Here is an 18289-nt window from a genome sequence, read left to right as displayed (position 1 = left end):
ACTTGGGAGCAGGGGAAGTAGTGTCTGTGTGGATTGAGCTGAGGAACAGTAAGGGTAAAAAGACCCTAATGGGTGTTGTGTACAGGCCCCCAAACAGTAGCGTGGATATTGGGTACAAGTTGATTAGGGAGTTAACATTGGCATGTGCTAAAGGTAATGCAGTCGTTATGGGAGATTTCAACATGCAGGTGAACTGGGAGAATCAGGTAGGTGCTGGACCCCAGGATAGGGAGTTTGTGGAGTGTCTAAGGGATGTATTTTTGGAACAGCTTGTGCTTGAGCCAACCAGGAACGAGGCTATTTTGGACTTGGTGATGTGTAATGAACAGGAATTGATAAGTGATCTTGAAGTAAAGGAGCCATTAGGAAGTAGTGATCATAACATGATAAGTTTTTATCTACAATTTGAGAGGGATAAGGGCAGATCAGAGGTGTCAGTGTTGCAATTAAATAAAGGAGACTACGGAGCCATGAGGGAAGAGCTGGCCAAAGTTAAATGGGCGGATGCCCTGGCAGGAAAGACAGTGGATCAGCAGTGGCATATATTCTTGGGGATAATACAAAAGATGCAAAAGCAGTTCATTCCAATGAGAAGGAAGGATTCAAAGAGGGGGAAGGGGCCACAGTGGTTGACAAAGGAAGTCAGAGATTGTACAGCATCAAAGAAAAAGAAGTATGACAGGGTTAAGATGAGTGGGAATACAGATGATTGGGAAAGTTTTAAGGAACAGCAGATCTTAACTAAAAAAGCAATACGGAGAGAAAAAATCAGGTCTGAGCTCAGTCTAGCCAGGAATATAAAAGGGGATAGCAAAAGCTTTTTTAGCTATGTGAAGAGAAAGAAGATAGTTAAGAACAATGTTGGCCCCTTGAAGAATGAATTGGGAGAAATTGTTATGGGAAACAGGGAAATGGCAACAGAATTTAATGCGTACTTTAGATCTGTCTTCACCAGGGAGGACACAAGCAATCTCCCAGATGTATGGATGGGCCAGGGTCATAAGATATCAGAGGAATTGAGACAGATTGACATTAGGAAAGAAACTGTGATGAGTAGACTGGTAGGACTGAAGGCTAATAAATCCCCGGGTCCAGATGGTCTGCATCCGAGGGTTCTAAAAGAGGTGGCTCAGGAAATTGCGGATGCATTGGTAATCATTTTCCAATGTTCCTTAGATTCAGGATCAGTTCCTGAAGATTGGAGAGTGGCTAATGTTATCCCACTTTTCAAGAAGGGAGGGAAGGGAAAAACGGAGAACTATCGCCCTGTTAGCCTAATGTCAGTCGTGGGGAAGATGCTTGAGTCTATTATTAAGGATGAAATAGTGGCACATCTTGATGGCAGTAATAGGATTAGGCCGAGCCAGCATGGATTTACCAAGGGCAAATCATGCTTGACTAATCTGTTGGAGTTTTTTGAGGGTGTAACAAGGATGTTAGACAAGGGTAAGCCAGTGGATGTTGTGTACCTAGATTTTCAGAAGGCATTCGATAAGGTGCCACATAGGAGATTGGTGAGTAAAATCAGAGCTCATGGCATTGGGGGCAGGGTTTCAACATGGATAGAAAACTGGTTGGCAGATAAAAGCAAAGGGTAGCAGTGAATGGGTGTTTCTCGGACTGGCTGGAGGTGACTAGTGGGGTACCACAGGGCTCTGTATTGGGACCACAGCTCTTTACGATTTATGTCAACGATTTAGATGAGGGCATTGAAAACTATATCAGCAAGTTTGCTGACGATACTAAACTGGGTGGCAGTGTGACATGCGAAGAGGACGTTAGGAGAATACAGGGAGACTTGGATAGGCTGGGGGAGTGGGCAGATACTTGGCAGATGTCATTCAATGTGAATAAATGTGAAGTTATCCACTTTGGAAGCAGGAACAAGAGGGCAGAGTATTGTCTGAACGGTGCAGAGTTAGGTAAGGGAGAAATGCAAAGAGACCTAGGAGTCCTAGTTCATCAGTCAATGAAGGTGAATGATCAAGTGCAACAGGCAGTGAAGAGGGCAAATGGAATGTTGGCCTTTATTACAAGGGGAATTGAGTACAAGAGCAAGGATGTCCTTTTGCATTTGTACAGGGCCCTGGTGAGACCACACCTGGAATATTGTGTACAGTTTTGGTCTCCAGGTTTAAGGAAGGACATTCTGGCAATTGAGGAAGTGCAGCGTAGATTCACTAGGTTGATTCCTGGGATGGCAGGCCTGTCTTACGCATAGAGATTGGAGAGATTGGGCTTGTACACACTGGAATTGAGGAGATTGAGAGGGGATCTGATTAAGATAATTAAAGGATTTGATAGGATTGAGGCAGGAAATATGTTCCAGATGTTGGGAGAGTCCAGTACCAGAGGGCATGGATTGAGAATAAGAGGTCAGTTATTTAAAACAGAGTTGAGGAAGAAATTCTTCTCCCAGAGAGTTGTGGAGGTGTGGAATGCACTGCCTCGGAAGACGGTGGAGGCCAATTCTCTGGATGCTTTCAAGAAGGAGCTAGATAGATATCTGATGGATAGGGGAATCAAGGGATATGGGGACAAGGCAGGGACTGGGTATTGATAGTGAATGATCAGCCATGATCTCAGAATGGCGGTGCAGACTCGAGGGGCCGAATGGTCTACTTCTGCACCTATTGTCTATTGTCTATTGTCAAGCTTCAGTGCCAAATGAATGATAGCTACTCTGAAGGTTTGTAGATAACTCAAAGTCAACTTTTGACTGCACTCTTGAACCCAGCCAGTGTTTTACCAAAAGGAAACTGCTGCCCATGAAGGAACTAAAATATGGACAAAACAAAACATCTAACTGAAACAAGTCAAGGACAGTGAACACAGACAAAACAAGTCTCTTTGTTCTTGCCATCTGATGGAAGGAATGGAGGTTGCCATTTTGTGAGAATACTGCAACTTTCATTTTATGAACTGATTTTGCACAAGAATAGCTGTATCAAAGTAATAAAAAGTGGACACAGTGAGGCCCCTACCAATAATCTGCTAAACTGGAGATCAATTCCACATAACAAAGTGGTTGTGACATGCTCTTTGGCAAGGCAGAAGATGCAGATTTAAGAAATGGGCATTCTATGTCTGTGACCTGAAGTAACCTGAGCCCAGCAACTGGCTGATCTGGCTAAACTGATCTGAACTTGTCTGACTCAGGGAGAACAAAGAAGGAGATACAAGGCACAGTTCTTAATTGGAAGAAGAGCAATAAAATAATGCTGCCTTGGACCAGAGCCCCAAAAAAGCTGACACATTTTAGCTAGATAGGCCAGAGCCAAGAAAATCAGAACACAACAGTTTAAACTAATAAGGAAGGAGAATAAAAATGAGAGGCTTCAGATGTAAAGCAGTGAGAACTCTGAAGAACAACTATCCCAAGAAAAACACATACCAGGACTGGGAAAAGAAGGATCAATTGTTTGGCCAATTGAAGATCCCCTATTTCAGTGCTATAAACTGGAGTGGTAATCTGTGTACGCATTAGTACATAGGGAACAATGACATTCAACATTATTTACGTGGATATTTGTGAAGAAACAGTGAAATGTGAGTTTTGAATTAATTCTGTGTGGTAATTTACCCAAGACAGTTTGCTATAGGTCAACAAAGCAAGTACCCTTCCAACTGCTGGTAGAGGGATGGCCTTTAGTTCTTCAATTTGATTATAAGATTGATAATGATGTTTTCTAGGAAAGAAAAGTTGATTTTTGGGATGCCAGGAATAAAACATGAAGTGAATTTATATATGTGATTAAGTTTAGAAGAATAGGAAACTTATAAAACATTGAACTGTGCAGACGAGATGCAGGAAAGTTGTTCCTAATGGTGGGGTGTGCAGCGGGGGTGGGGGAGTTGAGGAACAGAGATCACCTAAGGATATACAATAGCCTGTTTAGACCGAAGCTTTTTCTCTTCGTTTTTACCTGCCGTCCACACTAAAACAGCATTTTCATCCCCTGAAACCGGAGCTTTTCAGAAACGCTTTCCAGGTTGGGTATTTTTGAAAATGCTGCTCAGGCAGATCAGTGTGGACGGGGTAACCGGAGACTTCTGAAAACGCTATCAGAAGGCAGCACACTATTTCATTGTTTTCCTGAAAGCAACCTAACAATTTCAGAGCAGACGGCAATGAGACTGAAGCCAAGAGAGTTAGAAATGTACTCACCAAATACTTTGACCCATAACTTACAGAATAAATAAGTATACTCACTTTGCCCTGTTTTTTGTCCTTGCTCGTATGAAGGTGGTTTACCTACTTATGCAAGTATTTCTCTGACAATAGGTGTGTAACAGCCAAATTAACATTGTATGGAAATACAAGATAACACTGATGCAGACATGTTTTATACATTTAACAAGGTGCTTTATTAATGCAACAGAGTTAGTCAGCTTTTCAATGTTTGTCGTCAGCCGGTTCATACTGTCCGTGAACTATACTCCAGTATTTGTTTTTTTTTATTTTTAAGTTCTCTTACGCGAAAGCCAACAGCTGTCCATCGTTTTAAGTTTTTCTAGTCTGTAACTACACAAATGCGCACTTTTACAGCGAGATTCGACACCAAACATGTCGCTTGTTTTCAGTAGATGTGTCCTGCGCATGCACAGGAGGAGGAGATTCACCAAAATCTCCGTTTCAATGTGGAAAGAAATATTTATAAAAATGCATAGTGTGTACGCCTATCGTTTTTATGTGAAACTGACATTTTCAAAATTATCTGGTCTAGTGTGGATGTAGCCTGAGACTTCTCTACTACAAAAAGCAGCTGAATTGAATATTAAGTATATTGAAGGCACCAAATGGAGTATTAATGGCTAAACAGATGACGTGATCAGGGGAGAAAGCCAGAACAAGGAAATGAATTTGCATGATCAGTCACAATCACATTGAATGTCTTCTATGGTAGCGAATTCTACAGGTTCAGAATGAAGAAACTTCTCCTCATCTCAGTCCTACATATTTTAGCTTTTAAGGGGAAAAATAACCTAATCATGTTCCTAATCACAATGTTTATATTAGTGGTCACCAACCTTTTTAAGCCCAAGATCCCATACCTCGGTCTTAGTGAAAGGCGAGATCGAGTAGTTATACGCATGCGCACCAGGGCAGAAAAGACTGGAAGTTAAACCCCGCAACCCGGAAGTAGAAATAATGTAGATATACCCACCCAGAGATATAACCAGACATACCCACCCTTTTTTGCACCATGGACCTGTTTAATATTGATAATATTCTTGCGGACCAGCCGACGGGAGGGGTTGGTGTAAAACACGACTGGAATGCACCGATACAGGTTCCTTATGTCCAGTCCATTCCACAATTTTTTCGCGGCTCTCGGCACTTAGTTTCTATCCTGCTTGCTCAGGGATTTTTTCACTGAAAAATCTCAATGCGTTTCTCTTTAAGTGTGGGGTGCTTGGACTCAGGGTACCGAAGCCGTTTTGAGGGCTTCATTGCCTTGGACGGCCTCCCAGCCTGAACCGCAGCCTCTGCCTGCCCGTCGCCAGACGCCTTGGCAGGTGCAGCTGGTTGTGGGTGGGGTGAGAAGACAAGGTCAGGGCCGGACAGGTCCCCGTGCCAGGGCCGTGGCGGTTGCAGTCCGGACAGAGCGACCAACTGAGCGAGGAGTGTGACAGGTCCGCCCCCCACCCCCCCCCATAGGATCTATCAGCCGACAAAAGTTTGTTTTAGTAGATCGCAGCGCGGTAGCTGCTCTGATACTTACGAAACCTTGAGCCCGAATTAGGTCGTCTGCAAATAATTTAGCACTGGCTTCCCCATGAATATTTGGTGTGGTGAACAGGTTTAGAGGCGGCGCCCATCTGTCTGCGCTCCAAGCCAGTAGCAACAGCACTTCCCACCAGCTGCGCTCCGGGCCAGTAGCATCGGCGGTTCGCATGAGGCGAACACTGGCGCGAGAGTATCACTGCGTTTAGGCAACTGATGACCTCGTGTGCATTCAAGTTTAACAGTGGCCGTGACAGAGAATGAGGAAAAGTGCAGCTGACTCATATTGTTTCCTCGCGGTGGTTGGGGATCATTGAATTACACTGTATAGTGAGGGGGAGCTACACGCATGCGCACTGTGCAGAAAGAACGGAACTAAAACCCCGCAACCCCGAAACAATCTCTCAACAGTATTTGTGTATTTATTTACTGGGAAAGTCTCAAAGATTGACCAGTTGATCGCAATTGACAGGTTGGCGACCACTAGTTTATATGCTTCCATGCATGCTGAGTTTTTCTACAATAGTGACTATTTCTGTGTTCAGTCTTCTGAAGGCAACCCAAGATAATTAGTAATAAATTAGGAAGCATTTCCCACAAAATCAGCACATTCACATTTCCCACAATCGTTGAATATACAGAGAATCGGATAGCACAGGAGGCCATTCAATCTGTCATGTCCATGCCAGCTCTGTGAAAGAGCTATTCAATCTGTTGCCCTCTTTCAGCTCTTTCCTCACGGCTTTGTGATCCAAACCCCTTTTAAGTTACTGGAAAAGTAGGAAATGCTCCCCAAAACAATTGTCTCCGAAATCTTCACTCTTCTTTTTCTCCAGATTTCCAATGTACAGTATGTACTTCGCAAAGGCAGGTGGAAATTATATTAAAGTCGCAGGATTCTCTGAAAAATATGCCCAAATAAACTGCAATATTGTCAGGTATTTAGTTTGTTAACCATTAACTTTAAGGGGGCACATGGGTCAAGTAAACACACCTTGATCAACATTCAAATATGTATTGAACCATGCATTTCTGCTGAACTAAATTGCATTCAAAACATAACATTTCATTATTTCTTGCCATAAAGCTTATTTAGGTTGATAATCGCTCCAAAAATTAAGATTAAAATTTATTTCAGACTTTACTACACACCATCAAAGAAAACATTAATTAGCAGTGACAGCAATAAGACTGTTCGGTAAGATTTGCTCTGAAGTGAATTTAGAAGGTATTGTCTCAAAGAAAAAAGACACCAGAAGAAAGTGGAATGGTAATAAATCAGGCAGTCACATACAGTGCAAAAAGAATTCAAACTCATCAGCCAACCTCGCATTTTATAGATTAATTGAACTACTCAACCTGCTTTAATGCAAAATGTCCTTGACTACAAATTGAAGTTGCAGACACACAGTAAGGGTCTGAAACCAGGAGGCACCATCCATCACATCACTTTCACATGGAGGAAGGCCTTGATGCTGTTATGTAAGTAGGTGATAGTGAGTTGCAAGCATGTTTTTGCATCCCCACCTGAATTTAATTTTCCTTGACTGCAAAAGAAAGCAAAATAGGAAGGATGTACAATGGGCTGCTGGTTAACTGTCACCCAATATACTCTGCCAAATAACACCAAAACCTGCTGCTACAATTCCCAAGACTAATTGGACCAACGTGGTGCCTTCCAATGTCTCTGAAGCCAACAGCCTCAATCATCCACAGACCCAGAGTAGTTGCATAAAATGGTTCTACTTCACTGCTTGATGTCACTGAATTGAATCCCTTTCATCACAGAGTCATACAGCATGGAAATGGACCACTCAGCCCACCACACCTACACCAACCAACAGGCACCCATCTACATTAATCCCATCTTTCATGCCCAGGTGTTAGGTGTACATCTAGATACTTAAATGCAGTCAGTGACTCTGCTTCAATGCAGATGGCTATGTTTGGAGGAAAAAGTGCACTGCACACCACCACCAAAACCTCATCCCAACTTTGAAGCATGGTGGAAGGAGCATCATGGTTTGGGACTGTTTTGCTGCTGCAGGGCCTGGACAACTTGCAGTTGCTAAGGGAACAATGAATTCAAAATTATATCAAAATATTTTACAGGAGAATATCAGGGTAGCAGACCATCTTCGAGGTTTCTGCAAAGAGAGACTTCAGTTAGAGAAAGCAAAGGAAAGAAAAGCTCAATTTTTTTTCTTTACCTGCTCGGCTAGGACAGTAGAGTTGGCAGGCTGGATAATAGAATGCTCCTCTTGCGGGATGTGGGAAGGCAGGGAGACCTCCCATGTCCCTGACGACTACAACTGCAAGAAGTGCAACCAGCTGCAGCTTTTAACAATCCATGCTAAGGAGTTGCAGGTAGAACTGGATGAACTCCGGATCACTTAGGAGGCCGGGAGGGTTATAGATAAGATATACAGAGTGGTAGTTACACCCAAGGTGCAGGACACAGGAAGCTGGGTGACAGTCAGGAAAGGGAGCCAGTGCAGAATACCCCTGTGGCCATCCCCCTCAAGAACAGGTATATCACTTTGGATACTGTTGGGAAATGACCTAACAGAGGAAAGTCACAGTGGCTGAGTCCCTAGCACTAACTCTGTGACTCAGAAGGGAAATGGGGGAGAAGAGACACACTGTGGTGATAGGGGATTCATTAGTTAGGGGAATGGACAGGAGGTTCTGTGGACGAGAAAGATTCCCGGATGGTGTGTTGTCTCCCGGTTGCCAGGGTCTGGGATATCTCAGATTGAGTCCTCAGAATTCTAGAGTAGGAGGGTGAACAGCTAAAGATCATGGTCCATGTAGGTACCAATGACATCGGTAAGTTGAATGACAAGGCTCTGCATAGGGAGTCCAGGGAGTTAGATGCTAATTTAAAGGGCAAAACTTCCAGGGTTGTGATTTCAGCATTGCTACCCATGCTAGGAAGTTAGAAGCCAGTTAACCTGACTTTAGTGTTTGGGAAGATGTTGGAGGATGAGGTTTTGAGATACTTGGAGGCACATGATAAAGTAGGCCAAAGTCAGCATGGTTTCCTTAAGGGAAAATCTTGCCTGACAAGTCTGTTGGGAATTCTTTGTGGAAATAACAGACAGGGTAGACAAAGGAGAGTCAGTGTATGTTGTTTATTTTGATTTTCAGAAGGCCTTTGACAAGGTGGCACACAAGAGGTTGCTTAACAAGACAAGAACACTTGGTATTACAGGAGAGATACTTGCATAGAAAGAACTTCGGCCAACTGGCAGGATGCAAATAGTGGGAATAGTCTATTCTGGTTAGCTGCTGGTGACTAATGATGTTCACAAGGGTTGTTATTTAGGCCACTTCTTTTCATATTATATGTCAATGATTTGGATGACAGAATTGATGGCTTTGTTGCAAAGTTCAACAATGTGTAATGTGTAATGTGTAAACATGTGTAATGTTACAAAGGAACAGAAGGGGTTGAGCAAGCAGGAAGTCTGCAGAAGGACTCAGACAGATTGGAAGAATGGGTAAAGAAGTGGCAGATCACAAGACAAAACAAGATCACAAGACAAAGGAGCAGAATTGGGCCATTTGGCCCATAGGGTCTGCTCCGCCACTCCATCATGAGCTAAATTATTCTCCCATCTAGTTCCAATTTCTGGCTTTTTCCCCATATCCCTTGATACCCTGACTAATTAGATACCTATCAATACAGATATTGATGGAAGATATTGTAGCAAAATCTGTGCTCATCCATTTTGGAAGAAGGAATAAAGCCGTAGACTACTTTCTAAACAGGGAAAAAATACAAAAAAATCAAAATCAAAGGGACTTGGGCGGCGTGGTAGCATAGTGGTTAGCACAATGCTTTACAATGCATTTGACCCACTGCTGCCTGTTAGGAGTTTTATGTTTTCCCTGTGACTGCATGGGTTTTGCTCTGGGTGTTCTGGTTTCCTCTCACAGTGCAAAGATATACCGGTTAATTGGTCATTGTAAATTGTCCAGTGATTAGGCTAAGGTTAAATCAGTTGCTGGCCGTCATGGCTCAAAGGGCTGGAAGGACCTATTCCATCTGCACTGTATCTCAATAAATAAATAAACTTAGAAAATCCTGATGAAGGGTCTCAGCCTGAATCGTCAACTGTGCTCTGCCATAGATGCTGCCTGGCCTGCTGAGTTCCTCCAGCATCTTGTGTGTGTTAAATAAACAAACTTGCAGTTTCAGTTGGTAGTAAGGAAGGCAAATGAGTGATAGCATTCATTTTGAGAGCACTAGAATATAAAGGTTCAAAAGTTCATTTATTATCAAGGTATACATCTCTGAAATTCTTCTCTGGTAGCCATGAAACCAAGAAAGAAAAGAAAGGCAGCTTAATCCCAGATTCCCTCATCCCCACAAAAAAAAAACAAAATCAGAACAGGCACACCATCAACCCCTAAATTCCCTTCCCTGCACAATCAAAATGCGATCGATTTGGCAAAAACCACAGAATATTAAAAAAAAACTATAGACTTCAGTCATAGTCCAAGTCCATATCCAAAATGCAGAAAACTTGGGTAACTCCGAGGCCTGAAGGATCACTGGGGACCCAAGTCACCCCAACCACAAACTGTTCCAGCTGCTACCATCCAGGAAATGGTACAGCAGCATAAAAGCCAGGACCTACAGGCTCCGGGACAACTTCTTCCACCAGGCCATCAGACTGATTAATTCACACTGACACAATTGTATTTCTAAGCTATATTGACTGTTCAGTTGTATATCTTACTGTACATACTATATATTACCAATTACTATAATTTGCACATTCAGATGGAGACATAACGTGAAGATTTTTCCTCATGTATGTGAAGGATGTAAGAAATAAAGTCAATTCAGTTCAAAATGCTCTGGGCACAGCAGCAGGCTCTCCCCTTTCTGGTAGCAGAGCAATCAAAATACAGTCAGCTGATGCTCAGCTTCCGCATTCACCTCTATGTTTCAATCTCCCTCGTCACTTTAATCAATAAACAATGGAAGCTTTAATTAGTGAAATGGAGTCAAATACTACTGGGCCCCATCAGCAGCATGCCCACCATAAAGTTCACACACGCTGCTTCTGTCTCCTGGCATCCTCTTAGACTGCAAAGCGGTGAAGCACCCAAATGATCTCCAAGCTGCTGCATTCACCTCAGTGTTTCAATCTCTCTTGATGCTTTAATCGGTGAACAATGGAATCTTTAATGGAGTCGAACCAGCTCACACCCCATCCCACAGCCTGCCCATCATGAGATCTGCACACAATGCCTCTGCCTTACAGAATCCTCTGGGAGCCTGCAGAGCACTGGAAACCCAAACGATCTCTAAACAGCAAATCACAGACTCCAACAGTTCCAGAATCACATCCACATGATAAATGTTAAAGACAGAAGAAGTGAAATACATGGTTTCATGATCTATCTAGAAGATGTCGACTGATGGAGCACTGTACATAGGCACCATCTTGACCAGAAGTCAAGGATGTAAGCTAGAATACAAAGCTGAGACTTTATATGGCAGTGGTCAGACTGCACTTGCAGTATTGTGAGCAGTTTTGGGCTTCTTAGAAAAGATGTGCTGCTCTAGGAGAGTATTCAGATGTGGTTCACAAGAATGAAAGGGTTAACATGAGGAACATTTAATAGCTCTGGGCCTGTACTCACTTGAGTTTAGAAGAATGAGGGAAGATCTCATCGAAACCTATCAAATATTGAAAGGCGCAGAGTAGATGTTTCATGTAATGGTTAAGTCTAGGTACAGAGGCCATGGCCTCAGAATAGAGGGGCATTCATTTAGAACAGACATGAGGAGGAGTTTCTTTAGCCAGAGGGTGGTGAATCTGTAAATTTGTTGCCATTGTTGACTGTGGAAGCCAAGTCACTGAATATATTTGAAGAAGAGATTGATGGGTTCTTGATTAGGTGGGGTGTCAAAGATTATGGGGAGAAGGCAGGAGAATGGGACTGAGAGGTATAATAAATCAGCCATTATAGAGTGGCAGAAGATATTCTGGGCTGAATGGCCTAATTCTGCTCTTGTGTCTTATGGTTTTATAGACAGCTTGGAGCCAGGTCACTGGAGCTGTGAGACAACGTCACCAACAGATGTACTGCCCAGCTTTGGGAACTTCTGATAGGTAAAGAGGCTGAATTTTAAATAGAGTGCCATTAAAAAGATATTGAATAATTTTAAAATTCTTATAGAAAAAAACAGCTACAGCATTAAAAAGACCTGCTGCCTGAGTTTATTAACCTAAAGAAATCCATTGATAAAATGTGCCACAATGGCTATGGTAGATCATGAGGAACTGTAACATTAATTTTTTTAAAATCCATATAAAACTCAAATTATGTAACAGTTTAGTCTTTAATGTGATTGCCGTTGACTTAGGATATCCTCTCTTCCCTGCTTTGTTCAACTTCTTCCTGGAAAATTATCATGCACAGGTCTCTGGAATGCCAACTATATCTAAAGCTCAAAGGAAGAAGAATTACTGTATAACCAAACTATATTTAGCTGGTGTCGAGACTAATAGAGATGGACAAGACTTATTGGGATCTAATAACAGGGCTGGCAATAAAGATCACATTCTCGTCTAGTGGATAGCAAAGGTTTAATTGACCCTAGCTCATTTATTGCATAGATATAATAAAGAATGACTTGAAGTTGCAATAGATACCCCATCTTTAGATGCTTGTGTCAGGCACCTTGGGAAAACATAAATGTTGAAATAGAGATGAAGATTACAATTGTAATTGCAGCAATGTCCATATGACATGATCATATAAATACAGAGGCAGCAGTTAACCACTCGTGCCTGGCTGCTCAGATGATGGCTGCTGTGCTTGCCCCTACCTTCCTTTAATATGTTCGTGCTAATCAATCCCAAATGCCGAGTGGTCGCCGTTTGGGATCATCCTCAGGCAATGGACCTGATGGGAAAATTACTGAAATATTCTAGGCATGGTAGGTCTTGGGGGAAATGTTCATTTCGTGGTAACAAAATAGATACAGCACATTATTACACCTTTATTTCCTTAGTAAGACATAACACATTAGATGGCAGTGGATGGAGCTGGGTGTATTTCTATAAACAGCAAAGATCCAAGGACCTCAACTTTGCACTGTTGAAGAAGCCTGGTATTAGGCTAACTCACCCGTAGCTGAACAAAGCCGTAGGAATTTGAGAGGAAGGTTATCAATATGTAGTGGTCAACAGTTCAATTGCTTGCAGACTTTGCAATGGATAACTTTCTTCCTCCTCCTCACACAAACTCATCCTTCAAGTTTTAATTTCTACATTCCCTTTTATCTGAAAAAACTTTAAATGCCACTGAGCAAAATCTGCCTTTTGATGCTTCATTAGCTTTGAAATCTATTCTGAGCCTTTTATTCCTCTAATGCATCTCACAGATTTAAAACACTTCTTCCTGTATCACAATCAGCACCAGGGCATATCTTTGGCCACTTATCAGTATTTCCATATTAGTGGTAATTGGTGTTAAAATTTGACAGTTCGTGATAAAATTTATAGGAATTAACCCAGGAAGGAATTAATAATCAATGATTTTGGTGACTTCCAAAACATTTGCAGATACATAATAACACAGTGACAGATCAATGTTATATCACAGTCTGAGATGTAAATAAATTTACACCCAATGATTTCCAACTTTAAGCTCCATATTCACATCTGGTATGGTTTTATACATGTACAAGTAAAAACATAAAAATAAATCTCAGCATTTTAAATTATTTTTGCTCATGCAAAGACTCAAAATACTGTTAATATTTCAATCTTGTTGAGAATCCTTCTTAACCATGAAAGAATTAAAACCAGCTCAGGGAAAAAAGGCTGTTGATTTACAAAAATGGTCTAAAACTTCTTTCTGCAAAGTTCGCCAATGTAATGCATTCCTCAAAGAATTTCAAAAGGATGAAAAACCTAGTTAAATAATAAGCCCATGATTTGAATATCTCTCAGTTATATCTACAGCATGAGCTCCAAGAGCTCTTTAGACTGCATGCAATGTCATCTCGAGATAGATACAGCTGACAGAAGCCATTTGGTTCACTCATCCAAAACAGATATGCATACCCCATCATGTTATCCAGTCTCTGAATCAATACTAATATGGCCTGCTTTCACAACATAAACTCAGAGGTCTATACTTATTGATCATTTGCTTTGTGTGCAAAAATTTCTTGACATCACTCCTCAGTTTACCTTCCAGCAATTTGAACAACATTCCTATAACTCCTCCCACAGCCTTCTACGTCTTTGCCCAAGTTTGTAGTGATTCATTCACCTGTTCTCTTAACCCCTTTGCTTTAGTTTGTGTCAGAATCAATCCAATGTGAGGAACTGAGAGGTACTTTGCAACATTAATATTACACAAACACGAGGACTTTTTGTCATGTCTTCTCAAAGGTTGCATGACTGAAAAATTGGATTAAGAATTGGAATTAGAATTAGGATTTTTAATGCGTCTGATGAGCTTCTTATCTTAATGACTGGTAATTTCCATTTAAAGACAAGGTTCTTCACCAACAATACAAAAATCAAAATAGTACAGATAAAAAAGTGCAATTCTTCCAGGTGCTATTTTCGCATGGTCCTGTTTACTTATAGCATAAAAATAAGATAAAGCCTCCTCCCAAGAGCATTGATGGTTCGAAAAGAATTGAACCATGATCCAGGTAACTATCACATTCTCAGACAAAATACTGGAGTGGAGTCCAAAGGTATGTGATGGTAGTGGGTTTGCTGACTGCAAACCTAAATTTAAAACAAAAACTTGAAGTGCTATCAGCTATAAATAACCACAAGAACTCTCACTAAAAGGAGATTATTCTGCAACATCCCAATCTTCAAAGACTAGTTTACTTCCCCGTTTATTCTCCACAGCAAGTTTAGCTGTCAATGCCCACTATTCGAGTGGTGGGTCCCCTCACCCTACCAAGAGGAAGATATTTCCAGCTAAGAAAGCTATTTAAAACACAGTTCATTTATTTTCAGTGATACTCATTTAAATCCAAACACCACTCTTAAAATACATTTAAAACTCAGCATTTCTAGCTTAAAAATTTCCAAATTACAAACTATTTCTAAAATACAAACTATTTCCAAAGCACAAAGCACTTCCTAACCATAAAGCATTTCACAAACTCAAAAGGTACAATTTCTTTTAACCTAAAAAGACCTACAAATAAGCTGAAGCTGGATAAGTCATCCGTGGCAGAGACCAAAGCTTGAGGAATGGATTCTCATTCACCCCATATTCCTTTCACGTTTCTTGAAGTTCCATGCCCCATTCCTAATAAGCCTGAACTCTCAACATGTATATCCTTTTTCTCCCACTTGGGAGACTTTATACACATATGGCATTTCCTCAGATATCTTTTTAACACTATCAGACTAAAAGCATTTTTAGCGACATAGACCTCAGCTTAATGTTCACAGTTCACATTTGATGTTGTAAAGCTAATTTATGAGTACATCAACTTTGCAACTATAAACACTTCAGTTATTGAAGATTACTTTTGAATCGAAGCAAGAGGCTGAGAGTGGAAGACTGAAGGCATCGCGGAGAGAAGGTAGTTTTTCTTTAACAGCTCAGGGAAAAGAGGCTAGACTGCGCGGGCGCATGACATAGCGCGCGCCAAGGTTCAAAAGAAAGACCGCCATATACAGCGGCCATCGTTGGAGTGGACTGAGTCGGAGTAGGATGGCTTTGGCTCAATCAGGCTTCGACAAGAGACAGGCAGAGGCGAGGGTAGGTTCCGGTAAGTGTCTGTTTCCTTTTTTTTGTTCAGACTAGAGAATATGCAAGGCAGGATGTTGGAATGCTCCCCTTGAAGGATGTGGGAAGTCAGGGAGGTCTCCCTGACAACGATACCTGCAGTTTCACATGTTTCGTGCAGCTTTTGGTTCCAGTATCATAGACAAGACTTGGACTAATCTTGAAAACAAACCTTGCTATTAATTATGAAAGTATTTTCCTGTGCCAATAATCTGTTATTTTGTCAGGTCTTCTTTCAGCCTCCAACTCTCTAAAACAATCTAACTCTGACAACCTGCCCTTATAGCCAACACTCTTTAATCCAGGTAAATTTCAGGTGGATCTCTTATGCATCTTCTCCAAAACTTACACATCCTTCCTGTACTGTAGTGACTAGAACCTGCCCAGATAGATCAAATGCGGCCTAACCAAAGTTTTAAACAGCTACAGCATGGTTTCCTGTATTTTATACTCTACAGTTTGATCATGAAGGCAAGTATTCCTTATGACTTCTGTATTATCGCATCTACTCTTACTGCAAACATCCAGGGACCTAAGACCTTGCACTCCAGGATTCTTCTAGGCATCCAATGCTCTTGAAAATCCTGCCATTTACTGTATTCTTTCCACTTATATTTGACCTCCAAAGTGCAGAAGCTCAAATTGTCAGATTAAACTCCATCAGCCACTTCTCTGTCTATATTCCCAATTGGTTTATATTCTTCAACAGCTTTCCTTACTATCCACAAGTCCACCTATTTTTGTGTTGTCTGCAAACTTACCAATCAACCTACCTATATTTTCATCCAAATACTTTTTCATACAGTATCACAAAGAACAGAGGCCCTACACTGATCCTCATGGAATACCACCGGTCACATACTTTCAACTGGAAGAATATCCCTCCACCGTTACCATCAATCCTCTATTGTGAAACCAATTTGAAATCCAATCTACCAATCTGTATGGATCCCATGTGACATAATCTTTTAAATCAACTCTGGGAGACCTCATTGAAAGCTGAATGAAAGCTATTCAACATCCACTGTTGATCACCTTGTTAATCACCTTCGTCTTCTCCTCAAAAAACCTGAATTAATTTATAAGACATGACAAAGGGAACATTAGTGTGTGGGGGGCGGGGGGGGGGGGGCTTCTTCACACAGAGAGTGCTGGGAGTGTGGAATGAGCTGCCAGATGAAGTGGTGAATGCAGGCTCACTTTTGACATATAAGAAAAACTTGGACAGGTATATGGATGAGAGGTGTATGGAGGGATATGGCCCAGGTGCAGGTCAGTGGGACTAGGCAGAAAAATGGTTTGGCACAGCAAAGAAGGGCCAAAAGGCCTGTTTCTGTGCTGTAATGTTCTATGCTCTATGGTTCTATTGACATGTTAAATAACATTATCCTTTTGTTCTGCAGTCTCCTTTGAACTAAGCAACTTAAGAGACAGTTTATCTGTTTGAAACAACCCAAATTAATCAGCCCATTGTCTTACACTTCACCTTGAGCAGTAATATAGTATCTGCTTTCACAGACAGATTGTCTACTATCTACAGAGTTTGTTTGCAAAGCTCTACTATAGAATGCTTTTAAACTTCAAGCTGATTACTGCTTTCCATTTGCATTTTAAGAACTGAAGACTGACTTCCATTTATTACCAGAATCTAAGCAAACTGTTAGTTGGAAGTTTACTTGCATCTGTTTTTAATCTTTCAAGTGACAGCTGCTGTGTTTAGAAAGCATGCTTAGCATGCTTAGCAAGACAGTGAATATCCTTCACACTAGTAAGTGTGTTGAAGATCATGTGATGGAGAGGGAAAGCTGCCAACAACCTTTGGTACGAGCCACCAATCCAATGCAGAGGGGTATGTAGATTGGCAAATAGAATGGATGACAACAGGAGATCCAAACCAGCTCAAGTCTTCTCAAATTAACAAAATAACAGATTATTGGCACAGGAAAATACTTTCATAATTAATAGCAAGGTTTGTTTTCAAGATTAGTCCAAGTCTTGTCTAGGATACTGGAACCAAAAGCTGCACAAAACATGTGAAACTGCAGAACAGAAAGGAGATCAGAAGTCTGTTAACCAGCTCAGCATTTCCTTTCAATTAAGTAAAACTAGTGAAATCCTCCGTTGCTCAGGATTGAGCATGGATATTGCATCATAGCTCTCTATGTGATATGGAAGGCATAGCAGTAGGATATGGAGAACAAGCAGTTGCCAATGCAGCAGGCTCTGTCTCTCCACACAGCTATAAATCCAAAGGTACAGTAGAGACCGATACAGTAGGAGTAGTGGGAGCTTATCCTCACTACCTCCCCTGGCTATGACAGCCTTAAGGTGTCTATAAAACTAGTAAGTGCAAAATAAATTTTCATAACAATGAAATACCAATCATTTAAATACATATACTGATGTTGTCACAATGTAGCAGTCTAAAATATTCATACATCAACACTCAAATGCTAAATACCTCTAAAAATTAGGGAAATAATGTCAGATGAGTTCCATAATATTGGCTTTATATAAAAAGAAACAAGTGAATAAATGCACTACATGGCTTAGCACTAAACTTCACCAGGTAAACCCCAGATCGATTCCCTAGTCCATGGTGAATGAAGCAAAGGTAATCATGGCCGGAGTCTAAATATGCCCTAATGTCCTTGGGGGCCAGGGTCGGAGGTAAACACAGACATAGTTCAAGTCCTGGTCACCATGTGGTGGTAATTGCTGGAAAATGATTATATATTATACTGGCAATATCTGACAGGT

The 18289-nt window shown here is 41.3% G+C and overlaps 1 protein-coding gene across 1 annotated transcript in view; it reads right to left on the bottom strand.

The window, feature by feature from the left end:
• LOC132405289 (serine/threonine-protein phosphatase 2A 55 kDa regulatory subunit B beta isoform) overlaps nt 1-18289 on the bottom strand; it is a 778563-nt gene that overhangs the window by 375589 nt on the left and 384685 nt on the right. The gene's annotated exons all lie outside the window — the stretch shown is intronic.

The sequence above is a fragment of the Hypanus sabinus genome, chromosome 15 (assembly GCF_030144855.1).
Source record: "Hypanus sabinus isolate sHypSab1 chromosome 15, sHypSab1.hap1, whole genome shotgun sequence".
NCBI lineage: Eukaryota > Metazoa > Chordata > Chondrichthyes > Myliobatiformes > Dasyatidae > Hypanus > Hypanus sabinus.
Note: the sequence above shows the minus strand (reverse complement) of the source record. Positions and strands in the feature narration are given on the sequence as shown.